The following is a 21301-nucleotide window of genomic DNA, read 5'->3' on the forward strand; positions in this document are numbered from 1 at the left end:
GGTGCCTGGGCTCCTGACGTCACTTCCCTCGGCACAAGAAGGGAGATCGCCTCTCCACCCTCCCTCTTGTCAATCATCTGGGACACGTGACTGGTCCCAGATGATTGCAAGGCTAGTGACGGCACGCGGCGCGGCTCGCGCATGCGCAGTGGGTGCCCGGCTGTGCAGCCACAGCTGGGCGCCCACAGGTTAAATGCCGGCGCCGCTGAGTGGAGGGGGGGGGGATGAGCGGGGCTTCGATCTCCCGCATCGCTGGACCCTGGGACAGGTAAGTGTCCAATTAAAAGTCAGCAGCTGCAGTATTTGTCGCTGCTGACTTTTTTTTTTTTTTTAAATGGGAACCCCGCTTTAAGAGCATTCAATCCTAGGATGAAATGTCCCAAGAACATTCGATCCTATGAGAAAATGCCCTAAAAACATTTGACCAGAAGAGAAAATATCCCAAGAACATTCAATCCTAGGAAGAAAAATCCCAAGAACATTCAGAGGAAATGCCCAAGACTTCACTTCATCACATGTGAAATTACCCTAAAAGCAGGAGGAAATACCCTAAGAACATTCAATCCTAGGAGGAAATACCCCAAGAACATTCAATCCTAGGAGGAAATACCTTAAGAACGTTCAATCCTAGGAGGAAATACCCCAAGAACATTCAATCCTAGGAGGAAATACCCTAAGAACGTTCAATCCTAGAAGGAAATACCCCAAGAACATTCAATCTTAGGAGGAAATACCTTAAGAACATTTAATCCTAGGAGGAAATACCTTAAGAACATTTAATCCTAGGAGGAAATACCCTAAGAACATTCAATCCTAGGAGGAAATACCCCAAGAACATTCAATCCTAGGAGGAAATACCCTAAGAACATTCAGTCCAAGGAGGAAATACCTTAAGAACGTTTAATCCTAGGAGGAAATACTCCAAAAACATTCAATCCTAGGAGAAAATACCCCAAGGACATTCAAGCCTAGGGGGAAATACCCTAAGAATATTAAATCCGAGGAGGATATACCCCAAGGACATTCAACCCTAGAAGGAAATACCCTAATGTCCCGTACACACGATCGGAAATGCCGCCAGCAAAACACTGTGAGAGGTTTTGGTCGGAAAATGTGACCGTGTGTACGCTCCATCCGACTTTTGCTGTTGGAATTCCAGCCAGCAAAAAATTGAGAGCATGTTTCTATTTTTCGGTCGGAAAAAGTTCCTATTCGAAAATGCGATCATCTGTATGCAATTCGGACGCGCAAAAAAATCACACATGCTTTGAAACATCAATCCTAGGAGGAAATACCCTAAGAACATCAATCCTAGGGGGAAATATCCTAAGAATATTCAATCCTAGGAGGAAATACCCCAAAAACATTCAATCCTAGGAGAAAATGCCCTAAGAACATTCAATCTTAGGAGGAAATACCCCAAGAACATTCAATCATAGAAGGAAATACCCTAAGAACATTCAATCTTAGGAGGAAGTACCCCAAGAACATTCAATCCTAGGAGGAAATACCCTAAGAGAATTCAATCCTAGGAGGAAATACCCTAAGAACATTCAATCCTAGGAGGAAATACCCTAAGAACATTCAATCCTAGGAGGAAATACCCCAAGAACATTCAATCCTAGGAGGAATTACCCTAAGAAGATTCAATCCTAGGAGGAAATACCCTAAGAACATTCAGTCCAAGGAGGAAATACCTTAAGAACGTTTAATCCTAGGAGGAAATACCCCAAGAACATTCAATCCTAGGAGGAAATACCCCAAGAACATTCAATCATAGAAGGAAATACCCTAAGAACATTCAATCTTAGGAGGAAGTACCCCAAGAACATTCAATCCTAGGAGGAAATACCCTAAGAGAATTCAATCCTAGGAGGAATTACCCCAAAAATATTCAATCCTAGGAGGAAATACCTTAAGAGCATTCAATCGTGAAAGAAAATACCTTAAGAACGTTTGATTTTGCATTCACACAACAGCCTCAGCTTTATACATTATGCAAAAAAACTCCCTAAAACAAAGGAGTGCATGCTGGTGAATTCACACAGAACGAATGTACACGCACTTTTTCTGGACGCACAGCTGTGCAAACTTTTGGCTATTTTTCAACACTTTGGCGGTTTTAGTAACATGACCTAAGTACAGAAAACCTCCTGTGTCCTCCTACACCTTCTACATCGAAGGTCAGTAAAACTGTCTCAAGGACAATGTATATAATCCAACCAATGAAAACCATTGTACAGTATATACAATGTATCCATAAAAACATAACAATGTGAGAGTGCGGAGTTGTGCGCAGGGTGGCGGGGAGGGATCGCTCCCAGATGGTGTTTGTCTCACGGCTTCTCTCCTCTCACTGAACAATTACATTTAATGGTGAGCAATCAGCGCTGACAGGTTTATACCTGAACGACCTCGGCTTTCCTCATTATCCGCCCAGACAGAATCGCGTGCGGCACTGGACGGAGGAGCGCAGAGGACGACTGTCACTGGGGCTGGTAAGTCGTCTTCTACATTCCAATTGGGAACTTTTCTTTTTTTACTTTTATGTTCTAAAAACTTCCAAAAAGAAATGAGGGTGGAGCAAAGGAGAAAAATGATTTGACTTTCAGGGTGAGGAGGTGTTCTTTACGGGAACAGCGCTAAAGCCATGAAATTATGACCCCCAAACATAAAAAATTAGGGAGGAGCAAAACGGAATGCTTTTAACTTCGGTTAAAAACTTTGCCATTTCGGTTTAAGCGCGTTGGGGACAATGGTGAAGGCGTCTTTCATACTGGTATTATGTTCGCCGCTCTCTGAAAAGCGATCTAGTGTGGAAAAAACGTGGCTCGGCCTCCTGTTTTTACCACCCCAAGGCCGCCTGTGTGAAAGAGCCACGATTGCAAAATCTTGATTATTTCCTATGAGCATAAGTGCCAATTATTTGACATAATATGTGTAATATGTTTATTTCCTATGATTGTCAGCACCATCTAGTGGTCATAATGCAGTATTTTTCTTTTTTCTGAAATCCCTCAATCGGATAAATACCACATTACGGCCACTAGATGGTGCTGACAATCATAGGAAACAATCATTGAATCATTATCAAACGCTTGAGAGCCGACAGGAGGCGGTCCCGATCATGTGACCGCTGTGACGCCCAATCACATGACCAGGAGATTCCACTCCACCTCAATCAGAACCCCTTAAAGGGCTGATGGAGGTCATCAGCTGTACAAATGTGACAATTATTCCCTTGGCCGCAAGGTAAATTCACCATATGTCCTTTCATTTGATTATTTCCTGTGATCATTAGTGCCACCTAGTGGCCATAATGTGGTATTTTTTTCTGAAATCCCTCAACGGGTAAATACCACATTATGGCCACTAGATGGTGCTGACAATCATAGGAAACAATCACTGAATCATAATTAAACGCTTGAGAGCTGGTGTGAGGGGGGCGCTCGCAATCATGTGACCACTGCGACACCCAGTCACAGCGGTCACATGACCAGGAAGCTCACCTCCACCTCAATCAGAACCCCTTAAAGGGCTGGCGGGAGTCATCAGCTGTACAAAATGTGGCAAACATCCGTTCGGCTGCAAGGTAAAAATCACCACATGTTGTTTCATTTGATTATGAGTGCCACCTAGTGGCCATAATGTGGTATTTTTTTCCTAAATCCCTCAATCAGGTAAATACCACATTATGGCCACTAGATGGTGCTGACAATCAAAGGAATCATAATCAAAGGATTGGGAGCTGGTGTGAGGGGGGCTCGAGGACCAGGAACCCTCCTCCAGGACCAGGAAACCTCCTCCAGGACCAGGAACCCTCCTCCAGGACCAGGGAACCTCCTCCAGGACCAGGAAACCTTCCTCCACCTCAATCAGAACCCCTTTAAGGGCCGGCAGGAGTCATTGACTGTATAAATGTGGTAAACATTCCCTCGGCTGCAAGGTAAAAATCACCATATGTTGTTTAATTTGATTATGAGTGCCATCTAGTGGCCATAATGTGGTATTTTTTTCTAGATCCCTGAATCAGGTAAATACCACATTATGGGCACTAGATGGCACTCATAATCAAATTAAACAAACATATGGTGATTTTTACCTTGCAGCCGAGGGAATGTTTGCCACATTTGTACAGTCAATGACTCCTGCCAGCCCTTAAAGGGGTTCTGATTGAGGTGGAGGGGGGTTCCTGGTCCTGGAGGAGGGTTCCTGGTCCTCGAGCCCCCTCACACCAGCTCTCAATCCTTTCATTATGATTCCTATGATTGTCAGCACCATCTAGTGGCCATAGTGTGGTATTTACCTGATTGAGGGATATTGGAAAAAAATACCACATTACGGCCACTAGATGGCACTCATAATCAAATGAAACAACATATGGCGATTTTTACCTTGCAGCCGAACGGATGTTTGCCACATTTGTACAGCTGATGACTCCCGCCAGCCCTTTAAGGGGTTCTGATTGAGGTGGAGGTGAACTTCCTGGTCATGTGACCGCCGTGACCGGGTGTCGCAGTGGTCACATGATTGCGAGCGCCCCCTCACACCAGCTCTCAAGCGTTTAATTATGATTCAATGATCGTTTCCTATGATGGTCAACACAGTCAGTGGCCATAATGTGGTATTTTTTTCCTAAAACCCTCAATCAGGTAAATACCACATTATGGCCACTAGATGGTGCTGACAATCATAGGAATCATAATCAAAGCATTGAGAGCTGGTGTGAGGGGGCTCAAGGACCAAGAAACCCCCCTCCAGGATCAGGAAACCTCCTTCCCCCTCAATCAGAACCCCTTTAAGGGCTGGCAGGAGTCATTGACTGTACAAATGTGGCAAACATTCCCTCGGCTGCAAGGTAAAAATCACCATATGTTTGTTTCATTTGATTGATTCCTGTGATCATTAGTGCCACCTAGTGGCCATAATGGTTTTTTTTTTTCTGAAATCCCTTAATCAGGTAAATACCACATCGTGGCCACTAGATGGCGCTGACAATTATAGAAAACAATTACTGAATCATAATCAAACGATTGAGAGCTGGTGCGAGGGGGGCTCGCGATCATGTGACTGTTTGTGACACCCAGTTACAGTTGTCACATGACCAGGAAAGTCACCTCCACCTCAAATCGGAACCCCTTTAAGGGCTGGTGGGAGTCATCGGCAAGGTGTTAGTAAACCTTCAATCACGCAGTCATTGGAGGTCGATGTAATGAATTCATCGTATTTTAGACATTTTCTTGCCCTGTCCAAACTTTTATACCGACGCCATTTCACAAAAAGCTGCAAAAGAATGATATCAGGGACATTGGGCAATCCTGCAATGTTTATGTGTGGGTATAGTCGTATATAACGGTGACATCTCTAGTAATAAATAATTTTCGTTAGTGCTCAGAAATTTCACAGTAATAAATCACAGCTGAGAGATCAGCCACCAGAGGATCAGACGATCCCAATAAAATACCTCCATTCCCAAGGCCGGTATAGACATTGGTGGGTGCAGGCCAAATCAGTTACGGCAGAGAGACAAACCGTGCTCAGAATCTGTTTACAGAAAGATTGTAGGAATGTAGCTAGTCTGCCACTAGGTGGCTCTGATCCAGAATAGAACAAGTAAAAAGGCGCAAAGCACAATTACCTTCAACAAAACCAATTAGTCCAGAAGCTTAAAATAAATGAGAGAAATGCATGCAAATGTTCATGCATATGTGTTAGGAGGACATAAATGTAGGTCAGTCAGGGCGGCCACCGATGGAGCCAAAAGCGGGATCCAGCAAGCTAGAACAATAACAAGGAAAGGGGCGCCTCTGAATATATATCACAAACAAATTTTATTAAAAACAGCAATATCCACTCACATGAGGGTAGAAGAAGTTGCGTTCAGGTCAGTTGGCTGAGCAGTGGAACTACAAGTCGCAGCGGTTCCTGCAGGGGATGTGAGATCCAGAGATGGGAAATAGCTGGTGCAGCCAGATGCAGACTTTAGTAGTAATCAGTCCAACACATATCCTGTGTTTATCCTGGCGATTTCCTGGATATCAGGATAAGGGTTCCAGATAAGAGGACAGGAGAAGGGGGGGACGTCACTGCGACCGTAGAGCCGCGCTGCCGCTCACCGCTGTTAATGGAGCGCCTCTGAGCTGTAACACGGCCGGCCGTGTGAGAGACCAAAGCGAGGCTTGGAAGGCAAACAGAGCATGGCAAAGATGCTTGATAAAGGAATGCGGCCATTCTACCATCAATGTCAAGCCGATTCAGAAACGCGTCGCACTAATGTGACGTCATCACCGGGTGCCACGCTCTGTTTGCCTTCCAAGCCTCGCTTTGGTCTCTCACACGGCCGGCCGTGTTACAGCTCAGAGGCGCTCCATTAACAGCGGTGAGCGGCAGCGCGGCTCTACGGTCGCAGTGACGTCCCCCCCTTCTCCTGTCCTCTTATCTGGAACCCTTATCCTGATATCCAGGAAATCGCCAGGATAAACACAGGATATGTGTTGGACTGATTACTACTAAAGTCTGCATCTGGCTGCACCAGCTATTTCCCATCTCTGGATCTCACATCCCCTGCAGGAACCGCTGCGACTTGTAGTTCCACTGCTCAGCCAACTGACCTGAACGCAACTTCTTCTACCCTCATGTGAGTGGATATTGCTGTTTTTAATAAAATTTGTTTGTGATATATATTCAGAGGCGCCCCTTTCCTTGTTACTGATCCGGAATAGTGTCTGGTTACAGCAGACGGTGTCATCAGGTGTTAGGCCCCTTTTAGTTAAAGCCGTCCTGCAGTGATATCATGGATGAGTCAGCGCCCAGTTCTAAGCCAGGTTGGGAAGAGCCTTAGTGCACTTGGGGCTTGGGAACCAAGTACCCCCCCCCCCCTCCACACCAGCACAGATGTAACCAGCATGTGGAGGCCCTGTACAGGCCAGGAGGCCCGGGAAGGAGTAGTCTTCCACCCAGGAGAGCTGGCTGTAGACTTTCTATCCCCTGTGGAGGTGGAGGCTAGAGCGGGTTGCAAATGGCCTTTTAGACCAGGCCAAGAGTTCCCTGAGTAAACCTTTTCCTAGAGTTGCCCGGACAGTACGGGTTTTGAATCATGTGTCCGGGTTTCAGACCGTCACAAAACCTGGACACATTATTTAGAATGGACTGCGGTTCCATCAGAAACCATGAAATCAGGCCAAGACAGAAGTACAGTTAAATCACACTTGTTTAATAATAAAAGTAAAAAGAACAAACGTAGTCAAGAGATAGCCAAAGTTCAGTAACCGGAAAGGATAGTCAGACAAGCCAAACGTCAGGGATCAATGTAGTGGAACAGCAAGCAGGATCTAGAGCCAGAAGGGATGTCAGCAAAGCCAGTCTTTAAACAGGAATGCAGGAGATAGTTTCTGTGATGTTGACCAAGGCGAAGGCAGAGATCCTCTGGGCTGGACGACTTAAGTAGGCAGGACTGATGAGCAGGATATCATCAACAGCTGAGTACCTGTGGAGAGATAGGAGCTGGCAATTAGCCGACAGCTGAGCGGCCAGCTCAGAGAAGGAAGGGCTGAGCCCAGCCCTGACAGGTTCCCCAAGTAACCGAGTACCACAACCACCAAGTACGTAGGTGTGCGCAGGGGCCCCACCCCATACATGTACAGGAGAGGAGAGACGGCTCCTCCTCCTCCCACCCTTACCCCTCGGTCTGCCCACCCACACTCCAATCCCTGGCGTTGTGTGCCTCAGGAAAGGGATGGGTGAGCTGGAAGTTTGAAGCTCGGCAACCGGCAGATACATTGAGGATGAAAGGTGTCGATGTCTGAGCCTCCATCCTCAGGGAGTGAGCGTACCATCCACTGTCTGCGACTGAAGTCTCTCCCTTCCCTCCCTTCTCTCTCCTGCCTCTGAGTGAGTACACTAAGAGAAGAGGGGCTCGGATGTAAGGGGGGCCCTGTGGACTCTGATGTAAGGGGGACAACACAACATCCACAGCGTTCGCCCTTAAAGGCTTGAAGTAAAGGTGGCAACCCTAGCTATTCCCCTGGAGGGTCCCAATTGAGGTGTGCCTATGGAGAAGGTGACTACAGAGAGTCCAGTCCTGTAGGTACAAATGACTAGAGGTGGGCTTTAGATGTGTTTGGGGGTCCTAGTCCCAACCCACCTGCCCAATCCCGCCAGGAAGCCATCACTGCACACCACCAATCAGAGGCAGTGAGATATTTTCCGGTCTATGCAGCTGCGGATCGGGAAATGTCTCACTGCCTGTGATTGGCGGTGTGCAGTGATGGCTTCCTGGTGGGATCAGGCAGGTGGGTTGGGTCTAGGACCCCCGAATATGCCTGAGCCCATCTTTATTATTTACCCCAGGCAGAAGGAAAGACTGTAAGGGAGATGGTTGCTGAGGTGCTGCATATACTTTTAATGCTTTCACATGTGACTACTGTGGACTGTCCACTGAATGTGCTTGTTTAATGTCAAGTGACTCCAGAAAGTTCATCAGTAAAGTGCAGCAATTCTACTTCTATGTGTGGACATTCCTTCCTTGGGATATAAAGGTCGACAGCTGGGAATGTTGTGTGTGGAGGCCTTTGACATGGAGTGGAGCACAATATGGGGGGGGGATTGGCCTCGGCAGGAGGGGCAGGACTAGAACGGGAGTAGCCAATTCTAGCCAACCTCGAAAGCCCCTCAAGATGAACACTGTATCCACAATGATTGGTGACTTGTCACGGGTGGAAGCTCTTGTTGCATTTATAATGTTTCCCCAATGAATGTCTTCTAAGTATTGGTCCAGTTGATGGTATGATGATGAAAGGGGTTCACACCAACTTTACTTTCTTTGAAAGGACCCCAGAAAGTTCATAGGGCGGATAGAGAGTTGAGCACACACACGTATGCATAGTTGCCAACTGTTCCAAAAAGTTTTTAGGGATACCTTTTTTTCCGTGTCCAGAAAGCATCACTTTAATTGGGGGGGGGGGGGGGGCATTTATGTATTATGGGTGTGGTTCTATAAGAAGGAGGAGAAATAAAAAAATGTGTGGTTTAAAATACGCTAAATGTTGGGAATTGCCCCCCCCCCCTATGCTGTTGCCTCCTGGTCCCCCTATGCTGTTTTCACATTGGGCCTCCTATGCTGTTCCCTCCTAGCCCCCCTTATGCTGTTGCCTCCTCCCCCCCCTGCTGTTGCCTACTGCCCCCCCATGCTGTTCCCTCCTGGTCCCCCTATGCTGTTCCGATTGGGCCTCTTATGCTGTTCCCTCTTTGCCCCCAGTGCTATGCTGTTCCCTCTTTGCCCCCTATGCTGTTCCCTCCTGCCCCCCCTATGCTGTTCCCTCCTGAGGCCCCTATGCTGTTCCCTCCTGGCATCCCAGTGCTGTTCCCTACTGGCGTCCTTGTGCTGTTCCCTTCTGGTGCCCCTGTGCTGTTCCCTCCTGGTGCCCCTGTGCTGTTCCCTCCTGGCCCCCCATGCTGTTCCCTCTTGGCCACCCTGTGCTGTTCCCTCTTGGCCCCTTTATGTTTTTCCCTCTTGGCCCCCTTATGCTGTTACCTCTTGGCCCCATTATGATATTCCCTCCCGGCCCCCTTATGCTGTTACTTCCTGGCCCCTCTATGCTGTTTCCGTTGAACCCCCTATATTGTTCCCTCCTGCCACCCCTATGCTGTTCCCTCCTGACCCCCCATGCTGCTCCCTCCTGGCTCCCCTGTGCTGTTCCCTCTTGGCCCCCTTAGGCTGTTCTCTCCTGGCCCCCTATGCTGTTCCCTCCTGGCCCCCCTGTGCTATGCTGTTCCTTCCTTGCCCCCCTGTGCTATGCTGTTCTGTCCCAGCCCCCCTATGCTGTTCCGTCCCGGCCCCCCTATGCTGTTCCCTCCTGGCCCCATGCTGTCCTCTCCTGCCCCTCCCCCATGCTGTTCCCTCCTGGCCATACTATGCTGTTCCCTCCTGACCCCCCTATGCTGCTCCCTCCTGGCTCCCCTGTGCTGTTCCCTCTTGGCCCCCTTATGCTGTCCTATCCTGCCCCTCCCTAATGCTGTTCCCTCCTGGCCATACTATGCTTTTCCCTCCTGGCCCCCCTGTGCTATGCTGTTCTGTCCCAGCCCCCCTATGATGTTTCGTCCCGCCCCCCCCCTATGCTGTTCCCTCCTGGCCCCCATGCTGTCCTCTCCTGCCCCCCCCCCTATGCTGTTCCCTCCTGGCCATACTATGCTTTTCCCTCCTGCCCCCCCTGTGCTATGCTGTTCTGTCCCAGCCCCCCTATGCTGTTCCATCCCGCCCCCCCCATGCTGTTCCCTCTTGGCCCCCTTATGCTGTTCTATCCTGGCCCCCTTATGCTGTTCTCTCCTGGCCCCCTGTGATATGCTGTTCCTTATTTGCCCCCCTGTGCTATGCTGTTCTGTCTAAGCCCCCCTATGCTGTTCTGTCCCAGCCCCCCTATGCTGTTCTGTCCCAGCCCCCCTATGCTGTTCCCTCCTGGCCCCCTATGCTGTCCTCTCCTGCCCCCCTATGCTTTTCCCTCCTGGCCCCCCTGTGCTATGCTGTTCCCTCTTAGCCTCCCTATTCTGTTCCTTGTAGCTGCAGAGAGATGAGTGTCCAATCACTGCGTTTCAGTGTTCTAGAGACTCCCACTGCTCCCTGTGCCCTATCCAAGTTATCCTGTATTAAACTTTATAAGGCAACCCCTAGACTATTCATTAAGCCAGAAGAGTGGATGTTGCTGAGTGCCTGGCTGTTGCTGCACATATTGGGAAAAGAACCTGAGACAAGGGGTAGTGCTACATATAGAGTACAGTGTTCAGAAGAAAGCAACAAAGTGTAAGGATCAGGAGTATGGAATGCTCAAAGTGCAGAGGTCAGGAGTGTGTAATAAATGAAGCGCAGGTTCAGGACTATGTATCAAAGTGTAGTGGGCAGGGGTATGTAATTCTCAAATGCAGGGGGTCAGAAGAGTGTAATGTATGGAATACAGAGTTCAGGAGTATGTAGCAAAGTGTAAGGGTCAGGATTATGGAATGCTCAAAGTGCAGGGGTCAGGTGTGTGAAATATACAGATTGTAGGGTTCAGGAGTAAGCAACAAAATGTAAGGGTCAGGAGTATGTAATGCTCAAAGTGCAGGGGTTAGGAGTGTGTAATGTATGGAGTCCAGAGTTCAGGAGTAATCAATAAAGTGTAAGGGTCAGGAGTATGTAATGCTCAAAGTGCAGCGGTTAGGAGTCTGTAATGTATGGAGTCCAGAGTTCAGGAGTAATCAATAAAGTGTAAGGGTCAGGAGTATGTAATGCTCAATGCACAGGGGTCAGGGGTGTGCAATGTATGCAGTACAGGTTTAGAAGTATGTATCAAAGTGTAAAGGTCAGGAGTATATAATGCTCAAAGTGCAGGGGTCAGAAGTGTGTAATGTATGGAGTGCAGGTGCAGATCTATGTATCAAAATTTAAGGGGCAGGGGTATGTAATGATCAACGTGCAGGGGTCAGGAGTGTGTTATGTATGGGGTCCAGGGGTCCAGAATATTTAACAAAGTGTAAGGGTCAGGAATATGTAATGCTCAAAGTGCAGGGGTCAGATGTGTGTAATGTATGGAGTGCAGGTTCAGGAGTATGTATCAAAGTGTAAGGGTCAGTGGTATGTAATGCTCAAAGTGCAGGGTTCAGCAGTGTGTAATGTATGGCGTGCAGGATCAGGAGTATGTATCAATGTATAAGGGGCAGGTGTATGTAATGCTCAAAGTGCAGGGGTCAGGAATGTGTAATGTATGGAGTACAGGGTTCAGGAGTAAGCAACAAAGTGTAAGGTTCAGGAGTATGTAAAGCTAAAAGTGTAGGGGCCAGGACTGTGTGTATTGTAAGGGAGTGCATGTTCAGATCTATGTATCAAAGTGTAAGGGGTAGGTGTATGTAATGCTCAAAGTGCAGGGCTCAGGAGTGTGTAATGTATGGAGTACAGGGGCCTGGAGTACTCAACAAAGTGTAAGGGTCAGGAGTATGCAATGCTCAAAGTGCAGGGGTCAGAAGTGTGTAATGAATGGAGTGCAGGTTCAGGAGTATGTATCAAAATGTAAGGGGCAGTGGTATGTAATTCTCAAAGCACAGGGGTCAGGAGTGTGCAATATATGGAGTGCAGGGTTCAGGAGTGAGCAGTATATGGAGTGCAGGGTTCAGGAGTGTGTAATGTATGGAGTGCAGGGTTCAGCAGTGTGTAATGTATGGAGTGCAGGGTTCAGGAGTGTGCAATATATGGGGTGCAGGGTTCAGGAGTGTGTAATGTATGGAGTGCAGGTTTCAGCAGTGTGTAATGTATGGAGTGCAGGGTTCAGGAGTGTGTAATGTATGGAGTGCAGGGTTCAGGAGTGTGTTATGTATGGAGTGCAGGGTTCAGGAGTGTGTAATGTATGGAGTGCAGGGTTCAGGAGTGTGTAATGTATGTAGTGCAGGGTTCAGGATTGTGTTATGTATGGAGTGCAGGGTTCAGGAGTGTGTAATGTATGGAGTGCAGGGTTCAGGAGTGTGTTATGTATGGAGTGCAGGGTTCAGGAGTGTGTAATGTATGGAGTGCAGGGTTCAGGTGTGTGTAATGTATGGAGTGCAGGGTTCAGGAGTGTGTAATGTATGGAGTGCATGGTTCAGGATTGTGTTATGTATGGAGTGCAGGGTTCAGGAGTGTGTAATGTATGGAGTTGCAGGGTTCAGGAGTGTGTAATGTATGGAGTTGCAGGGTTCAGGAGTGTGTTATGTATGGAGTGCAGGGTTCAGGAGTGTGTAATGTATGGAGTGCAGGGTTCAGGTGTGTGTAATGTATGGAGTGCAGGGTTCAGGAGTGTGTAATGTATGGAGTGCATGGTTCAGGATTGTGTTATGTATGGAGTGCAGGGTTCAGGAGTGTGTAATGTATGGAGTTGCAGGGTTCAGGAGTGTGTAATGTATGGAGTGCAGGGTTCAGGAGTGTGTAATATATGGAGTGCAGGGTTCAGGAGTGTGCAATATATGGAGTGCAGGGTTCAGGAGTGTGTAATGTATGGAGTGCAGGGTTCAGGAGTGTGCAATATATAGAGTGCAGGGTTCAGGAGTGTGTTATGTATGGAGTGCAGGGTTCAGGAGTGTGTAATGTATGGAGTGCAGGGTTCAGGAGTGTGTAATGCATGGAGTGCAGGGTTCAGGAGTGTGTAATGTATAGATCTCTGGAGTCAGGAACACATGACACACAAAGAGCAGAATTCTTGTGATCAGTGATCTTGTGGGTCAAATTGAGTCCTGCACATAGAACTTCAGCTGTCAAACAGTGCAATTCAAATAAGAGCCACTCCCCTTCGTCAGGATAAGACATGCAAAGGTTCCAAGTCCTCTCCTGGATTTGCATAATATTGCCCTTTCTATACTTATCAGCAGATGCAAATCCAAAGTGGTCATCATTCTATCCTACCAGCCCCGAAGCATTGTGCTGTGTGTGCCCAGAGGTGCCCCCGGTCTAGAAGAACTCTAGAAACACTTTTGGCAGGACTCTCTTCCTGACCTGTCAGCTCACCGGCTACGAGCAAATGGTGTTCTATTAACGATCAGACTTTTCAACAGGAGGATGTCATTAAGGAAGTATTATGAGTGCCGTAGATGAACGTAACAAACTCTTCCATTTTGACAGGTAACTAATCATTGTGGATACATCGTTGTTCTTCCTATGAACACATTGTGAGGATTACTTTTTTGGATTACTAAAAACAGAAAAAAAGTTTTACACTTCTACTATACGGAGTGACAGTGCAGTCTCATGGACACCACAAACAACATGGATAATTTGGGGTCAATTTAAAAAAAAAATGAATTGTCTGAATGCCTCAAGGATGTACATGGCCATCAAGAATACTGTGTGTAATATGTATATTTGCTATGATTGTCAGCTCCATCTAGAGGCCATATTGTGGTATTTTCCTGATTGAGGTATTTTGTGAAAATGTCATTTGTTGGCCACGAGATGAAGCTGACAATCCTTATGACACATTATGTCAATTATTCGTGATGGTTGTGGAATGCTTGAGGAATTTGGACAGTACATTTTTTAATGTTTTTAAAAAAATAGACCCCCTTGTGTCTCCCTCATGCTCTTGCATCAGGTCTTTCCTTCTGTGTGCAGCTGCTGGCTTCCTGCCAATTAGAGGGGTTGTCTTAAAGGGCTGGGGTGTGGGTTGCTTAGGCTCGGTTCACACTAGGACGACTTGTCAGGCGACCTAGGTCGCCTGACAAGTAGCGTCCCTTTTAGTACAATGGAACCATTCTAATCGGAGCGACGCAAGTCGCTCCGACTTAGAAAAAGGTTCCTGTACGACTTTGGGGGCGACTTGGGGCGACTTGCATAGACTTCTATACAGAAGTCGTTTTGCAAGTCGCCCGGGCAGTCGTATGCAGGTCGCCTCGGTGAGGCGACCTGCAAGTCGTGCCGCCTCTGGTGTGAACCGAGGCTTAGTGTTTAAGCAAGGCAGCCACATGCTAGCAGCCAAGCCCCTTGTGTTCCTCAGCATATTCTCAAGTGTTTTCAAGTGTCTCCCAGTATTGGCCTTAAAGTGTTCCCAGTGTCCTTCAAGCCTGTATCCAGCTCCTGTGTGCCTCAGTGGTCCCAGCGTCATCAGTCATTCCAGCCTTGTGACCTCTGTGTACTCCAGCTTCTGACCCCCACGCCTGATCCTGTGATCCTTGTGATCCCCAGTCTGGATCCTGCTTCAGGAGCTCTGCTGAAGGAAAGCCGGCTCCTTAGACTGGTTCCTTAGACCCGAAGGTACTGGTGGAGAACCCAAAGTCCTTGAAGGACAGGAGAAGTGAGAGCCCAAAGAAAGGTTGAGGTGCAGACCTCAACCTTTCTTTGGGCTCTCACTTCTCTTGTCCTTCAAGCACTTTGGGTTCTCCACCAGTGCCTTCAGGTCTCCAGCTCATCCCAGACTCCTCGTAGGCACCTGTGTCTCCTCCATGGCCAATGCCACTGGCTAGTCTCAGCAGTTACTACTAACCGCTGGTTACCTGGCCCACCCCCTAGTGGGAGCAGATTTCCTATTCTATGACACCTTGTCTAAGCCCGCCTTCATTAAAATAAATGGAAACAGAACATTGAGACAATAAACAGTCATGTGTACTCCAGCTTGTGACTCCATGCCTGCTCGTGTGAGTACATACAGGGGTCGCTGGGGTTCACAATTGTGACTCTGCCCCATGTTCATGACAGCAGATTCTCTATTCTTTGACACCTTGTCTAAGCCAATCTTTTCTAAGTAAATAGAAACTACACAGAACATTGAGACAATAAACAGTCATGTGTACTCCACCTTGTGACTCCATGCCTGCTCGTGTGATCCTCGTGATTCCCAATCTGGATCCTGCTCCAGGATCTCTGGTGAACACAAGGTTGCTCCTTTACTCCTTAGACTCCTTAGACTCTACACCTCAAACTTTTCTATGGGCTTTCACTTCTCCTGTCCTTCAGGCACTTTGGGTTCTCCACCAGTGCCTTCAGGTCTCCAGCTCATCCCAGACTCTTTATAGCCACCTGAGTCTCTTCTGTGGCCAATACCACTCAGCTAGTCTCAGCTGCTATTACCAACTCCTGCTTATCCAGTCCACCCCCTTGTGGGAGCAGATTCCCTATTCTGAGCCTACTGTACCTTCTATAGAATGATGGGAAACTACACGACAATGTTGAAAACATGGGAGTACATACAGGGGTCGCAGGGGTTCACAATTGGGACTCAGCCCCATGTTTCAGGGAGCCCTCCTAGGCACTTTGGGTTTTCCACCAGTTCCTTCAGGTCTCCAGCTCATCCCAGACTCCTCTTAGCTACCTGTGTCTCCTCCGTGACCAATGCCATTGTCTAGTCTCAGCAGTTACTACCAACTCCTGGTTACCTGGTCTAGTGGGAGCAGATTCTCTATTCTTTGACAGCTTGTCTAAGCCAATCTTTTTCTAAGTAAATAGAAACTACACAGAACATTGAGACAATAAACAGTCATGTGTACTCCACCTTGTGACTCCATGCCTGCTCGTGTGATCCTCGTGATTCCCAATCTGGATCCTGCTCCAGGATCTCTGGTGAACACAAGGTTGCTCCTTTACTCCTTAGACTCCTTAGACTCTACATCTCAAACTTTTCTATGGGCTTTCACTTCTCCTGTCCTTCAGGCACTTTGGGTTCTCCACCAGTGCCTTCAGGTCTCCAGCTCATCCAAGACTCTTTATAGCCACCTGAGTCTCTTCTGTGGCCAATACCACTCAGCAAGTCTCAGCTGCTATTACCAACTCCTGCTTATCCAGTCCACCTCCTAGTGGGAGCATATTCCCTATTCTGAGCCTACTGTACCTTCTATAGAATGATGGGAAACTACACGACAATGTTGAAAACACGGGAGTACATAGAGGGGTCGCAGGGGTTCACAACTGGGACTCAGCCCCATGTTTCAGGGAGCCCTCCTAGGCACTTTGGGTTTTCCACCAGTTCCTTCAGGTCTCCAGCTCATCCCAGATCCTCTTAGCTACCCGTGTCTCCTCCGTGACCAATGCCATTGTCTAGTCTCCGCTGTTACTACCAACTCCTGTTTACCTGGTCTAGTGAGAGCAGATTCTCTATTCTTTGACACCTTGTCTAAGCCAATCTTTTTCTAAGTAAATAGAAACTACAGGGAACATTGAGGCAATAAACAGTCATGTGTACTCCGGCTTATGACCCCAAGCCTGCTACTGTAATCCTTGTGTTCCTCGGTCTGTATTCTGCTTTAGTGACACCCAGGGCCAGGAGAAGGAGGAGGGGTGGGATGGCTGCCCTGGGCACTGGGACACATGTGAGGTGGGGGGCTCCACAGGAAAATTGGGGAGGGGCAATTTGGGGGCCGACAGGGGTAAGAATTGTTCTAGTTGTGGAAATTCTGCGTGGGGGGTGCTAGGAGTGATGATTTAGGGGATTTACGTTTGGTAGGGGGGGTGGTAGGGTGGAATAGGGTTTGTGCTAGAAGGGGGGGTTTGGGGGATTTGTGCTTGAAGAGGTGATATGGTAGAGGGGGAGGTCATTTTTTCTGTGAGGGAAACATTTTTTTGTGGGGCAGGGTTTGTGGTTGGAGGGGTGATTTTTTTTTTTTGCAGGGGGATTTGGGGAGAGAGAGGAAAAGAGGTAGGAGAGGGGACGGGGGTGCAAATATTTGTGCTGTTAGGCGCCTTGTGATAGCAATAACATTAAAGTGGTTCTAAAGGCTGAATGTGCTTTCTATGCATTAAGATAAAAAACCTTCTGTGTTCAGCAGCCCCCTAAGCCCCCCCTAATAGTGACCTGAGCCCATCTTGATCCAGCTGTGTGCACAAATGCCTCTCGCTCCTGATTGGCTGAGACACAGCAGCGATACCATTGGCTCCCGCCGCTATCAATCAAAGTCAGCTAGACAATGAGGAGAGAGAGGGGGGCAGGGCCGAACCGCGGCTTCAGTGTCTGAATGGACACAGAGAGATGCAGCTCGGCTCAGGTGTCCCCATAAAAACAAGACTTTAATATCACTTTAAATCACTTTATATAAAAAAAACTGTAAAAAAAAAAAAAAAAATACATTTTGAAAAGTAAATTAAACAAAAAAAATGGAAAAAATTTATTTATAAAAAAAATACATTTACAAAAATTAATTAGACAAATAAGTGTAAACAATTTAATTATAAAAAAAAAATGTAAAAAATGAATTAGGCAAAAAAAGTGTAAAAAATCAAATTATAAAAAAACGTTAAAAAAAATAATTAGGCAAAAAATGTGTAAAAAAAATTAAATTATAAAAAAATACATTTTAAAAAATTAAAATCAACTCCATTGCCCCATGCACACTTGCAAATGTGTGCATGTGGCACACACGTATATTTAAACAGTGATTGCGTCATACATGTGAGGTATGAGCGAGAGCAATAATTCTAGGGTCATAATTCACAGTTAACTGTAAACTGATGACTTATAAAGGCTTTTAAAGCATCACCTATGGAGAATTTTGGGTGCTGTCATCTTTTGCCATTTCACCCTCACGTTAAATTTGTGTGGCCTCTATTTACTCAAAACAACCCCATCTTTTTCATTTGAAAAAAAAAAAATGGATTATATTGCATTTATGTGCACTAAAATTAGTTTTAGTTTTTTTTTTCCTGAAATTATAAATTTGATAAACATTTTTTTAAAAATGCCTCAGACGCAAAGTAGAAACATGGGACTATATTGCGCTTGTGTGCACTAAAATTCATTTTAGTTTTCCCTGAAACTACTGGAATGGTACCAGCTGATTGGAGAAAAGCCAATGTAGCACCAATGTTTAATAAAGGGGGCCAAAACACATCCTGGGAATTACAGACCAGTTAGCCTAACATCAATAGTATGTAAACTCTTGGAGGGGATGATAAGGGACTATATACAAGATTTTAGTAATGAGAACGGTATCATTAGCAGTAATCAGCATGGATTCATGAAGAATCGTTCTTGCCAAACCAATCTATTAACCTTCTATGAGGAGGTGAGTTGCCATCTAGATAAAGGAAGGCCCGTAGACGTGGTGTATCTGGATTTTGCAAAAGCATTTGACACAGTTCCCCATAAACGTTTACTGTACAAAATAAGGTGCGTTGGCATGGACCATAGGGTGAGTACATGGATTGAAAACTGGCTACAAGGGCGAGTTCAGAGGGTGGTGATAAATGGGGAGTACTCAGAATGGTCAGGGGTGGGTAGTGGGGTCCCCCAGGGTTCTGTGCTGGGACCAATCCTATTTAATTTGTTCATAAATGACCTGGAGGATGGGATAAACAGTTCAATCTCTGTATTTGCAGACGATACTAAGCTAATCAGGACAATAACTTCTCCGCAGGATGTGGAAATCTTGCAAAAATCTGAACAAATTAATGAGGTGGGCGACTACATGGCAAATGAGGTTCAATGTAGAAAAATGTAAAATAATGCATTTGGGTGGCAAAAATATGAATGCAATCTATACACTGGGGGGAGAACCTCTGGGGGAATCTAGGATGGAAAAGGACCTGGGGGTCCTAGTAGCAATGGCAATGGCATGCAATGCCAAGCTGCTGCTAATAAAGCAAACAGAATATTGGCATTAAAAGGGGGATCAACTCCAGAGATAAAACGATAATTCTCCCGCTCTACAAGACTCTGGTCCGGCCTCACCTGGAGTATGCTGTCCAGTTCTGGGCACCAGTCCTCAGGAGGGATGTACTGGAAATGGAGCGAGTACAAAGAAGGGCAACAAAGCTAATAAAGGGTCTGGAGGATCTTAGTTGTGAGGAAAGGTTGTGAGCTCTGAACTTATTCTCTCTGGAGAAGAGACGCTTGAGAGGGGATATGATTTCAATTTACAAATATTGTACTGGTGACCCCACAATAGGGAGAAAACTATTTTGCGGAAGTGAGTTTAACAAGACTCATGGCCACATATTAAAATTAGAAGAAAAGAGGTTTAACCTTAAACTACGTAGAGGGTTCTTTACTGTAAGAGCGGCAAGGATGTGGAATTCCCTTCCACAGGCGGTGGTCTCAGCGGGGAGCATTGATAGCTTCAAGAAACTAGTAGATAAGAACCTGAATGACCACAATATACAGGGATATACAATGTAATACTGACACATAATCACACACATAGGTTGGACTTGATGGACTTGTGTCTTTTTTCAACGTCACCTACTATGTAACTATAAGATAAATTTAAAAAAACATTTGCGCAAATATCGTGCAAACCTAAAAAAAATTGCAGCTGCTGCCATTTTATTTTTCAGAGCCTCTGTTTTCAGAAAATATGGAACTGTTCGGGTGATTTTAGGTAATTTTGTAGCAAAAAAAAAAATGCATATTTTTAAAGTGTGTAAAAATTGCCTCAGACACAAAATAGAAAAATGGGATTCTTAAAAGACATAAAAGTGACAATTTAAAAAAAAAAAAAGAAACAGTGTAAAAATAAAAAATAAAAGGTAAAATAAATAAGAATACATTTTTTTTTTTTAACCGCTTGGCATCTGGAGGACGTCATATGACGTCCTCGACTTTCGGGGCTTATATCTGAATGATGTCTGAGGCTACAGACATCATTCAGATACCGGCATTTTCAGCCGGCGATTCCGTACACCATAGGAATGATCATAGCGGCTGTTCCGCCGCTTGATCGTTCTTACGGGCGGCGGGAGGGGACGTCCCCCCCCTCCCGCCGCCCTCCGGTGCTTCTACCGACTCACCTCAGCGATCGGTGAGTCGGATAGCGGATCCGCCGGCGCCGGATGTTCACCATAGAGATTTCCGGCGGACCAGATGGTCGCCAGAGTCTCTATGATCGTTCGGAGGCCGGGCGCGATGTTATGACGTCACGCCCGGCCTCTGCATTCAAAAAAACGGCGCCGCTTCGGTTGTGAAGCGGCGATCGTTTTATTTTTTTTTTTTATTTTAGGCTTCCCAGCCTAGAGGTGAGATGTGGGGTCTTATTGACCCCATATTTCACTGTATGGAGGACTGATTGTGTCATATTCCTATTACAAGGGATGTTTACATTCCTTGTAATAGGAATAAAAGTGATCAAAAAAAAAAAAAAAATTTTTAAAGTGTAAAAATAAAAATTTTTAAGTAAAATTAACAATAAAAAAAAAAAAAAATGTTTTAAAGCGCCCCTGTCCCCGTGAGCTCGCACGCAGAAGCGAACGCATACGTAAGTCCCGCCCACATAAGTCCCGCCCACATATGAAAACGGTGTTCAAACCACACATGTGAGGTATCACCGCGAACGTTAGAGCGAGAGCAATAATTTTGGCCCTAGACCTCCTCTGTAACTCAAAACATGTAACCAGTAAAAAATTTTAAAGCGTCGCCTATGGGGATTTTTAAGTACCAAAGTTTGGCGCCATTCCACCAGCGTGTGCAATTTTGAAGCGTGACATGTTAGGTATCTATTTACTCGGCGTAACTTCATCTTTCACACAATGCAAAAAAATTTGGCTAACTTTGCTGTTTTGTTTTTTTTTAAAGCATGAAACTGTTTTTTTTTCAAAAAAAACGCGTTTGAAAAATTGCTGCGCAAATACCGTGCAAGATAAAAAGTTGCAATGACCGCCATTGTATTCTCTAGGGTCTTTGCTAAAAAAAAATATATAATGTTTGGGGGTTCTATGTAATTTTATAGCAAAGAAATGATGATTTTTGACATGTAGGAGCGAAGTGTCAGAAATGGCCCGGATGCGAAGTGGTTAAACGTGCCCCATCCCGACGAGCTTGCATGCAGAAGCAAACGCACACGTGAGTAGCGCCCGCATATGAAAATTATGTTCAAACCACATATGTGAGGT

General features: G+C 46.2%; 1 protein-coding gene across 2 annotated transcripts in view; it reads left to right on the forward strand.

Moving 5' to 3' along the window:
* The first annotated feature begins 1726 nt into the window (after positions 1 to 1726).
* LOC141126660 (olfactory receptor 2AP1-like) overlaps positions 1727 to 21301 on the forward strand; it is a 77682-nt gene continuing 58107 nt past the window's right edge. For both annotated transcript variants that reach the window (XM_073612606.1, XM_073612605.1), the window contains exon 1: positions 1727 to 2498. The gene's annotated coding sequence lies outside the window, so the exon portion shown is untranslated. The remainder of the gene's footprint in view (positions 2499 to 21301) is intronic.

The sequence above is a fragment of the Aquarana catesbeiana genome, linkage group LG02 (genome assembly GCF_042186555.1).
Source record: "Aquarana catesbeiana isolate 2022-GZ linkage group LG02, ASM4218655v1, whole genome shotgun sequence".
Taxonomy (NCBI): Eukaryota; Metazoa; Chordata; class Amphibia; order Anura; family Ranidae; genus Aquarana; species Aquarana catesbeiana.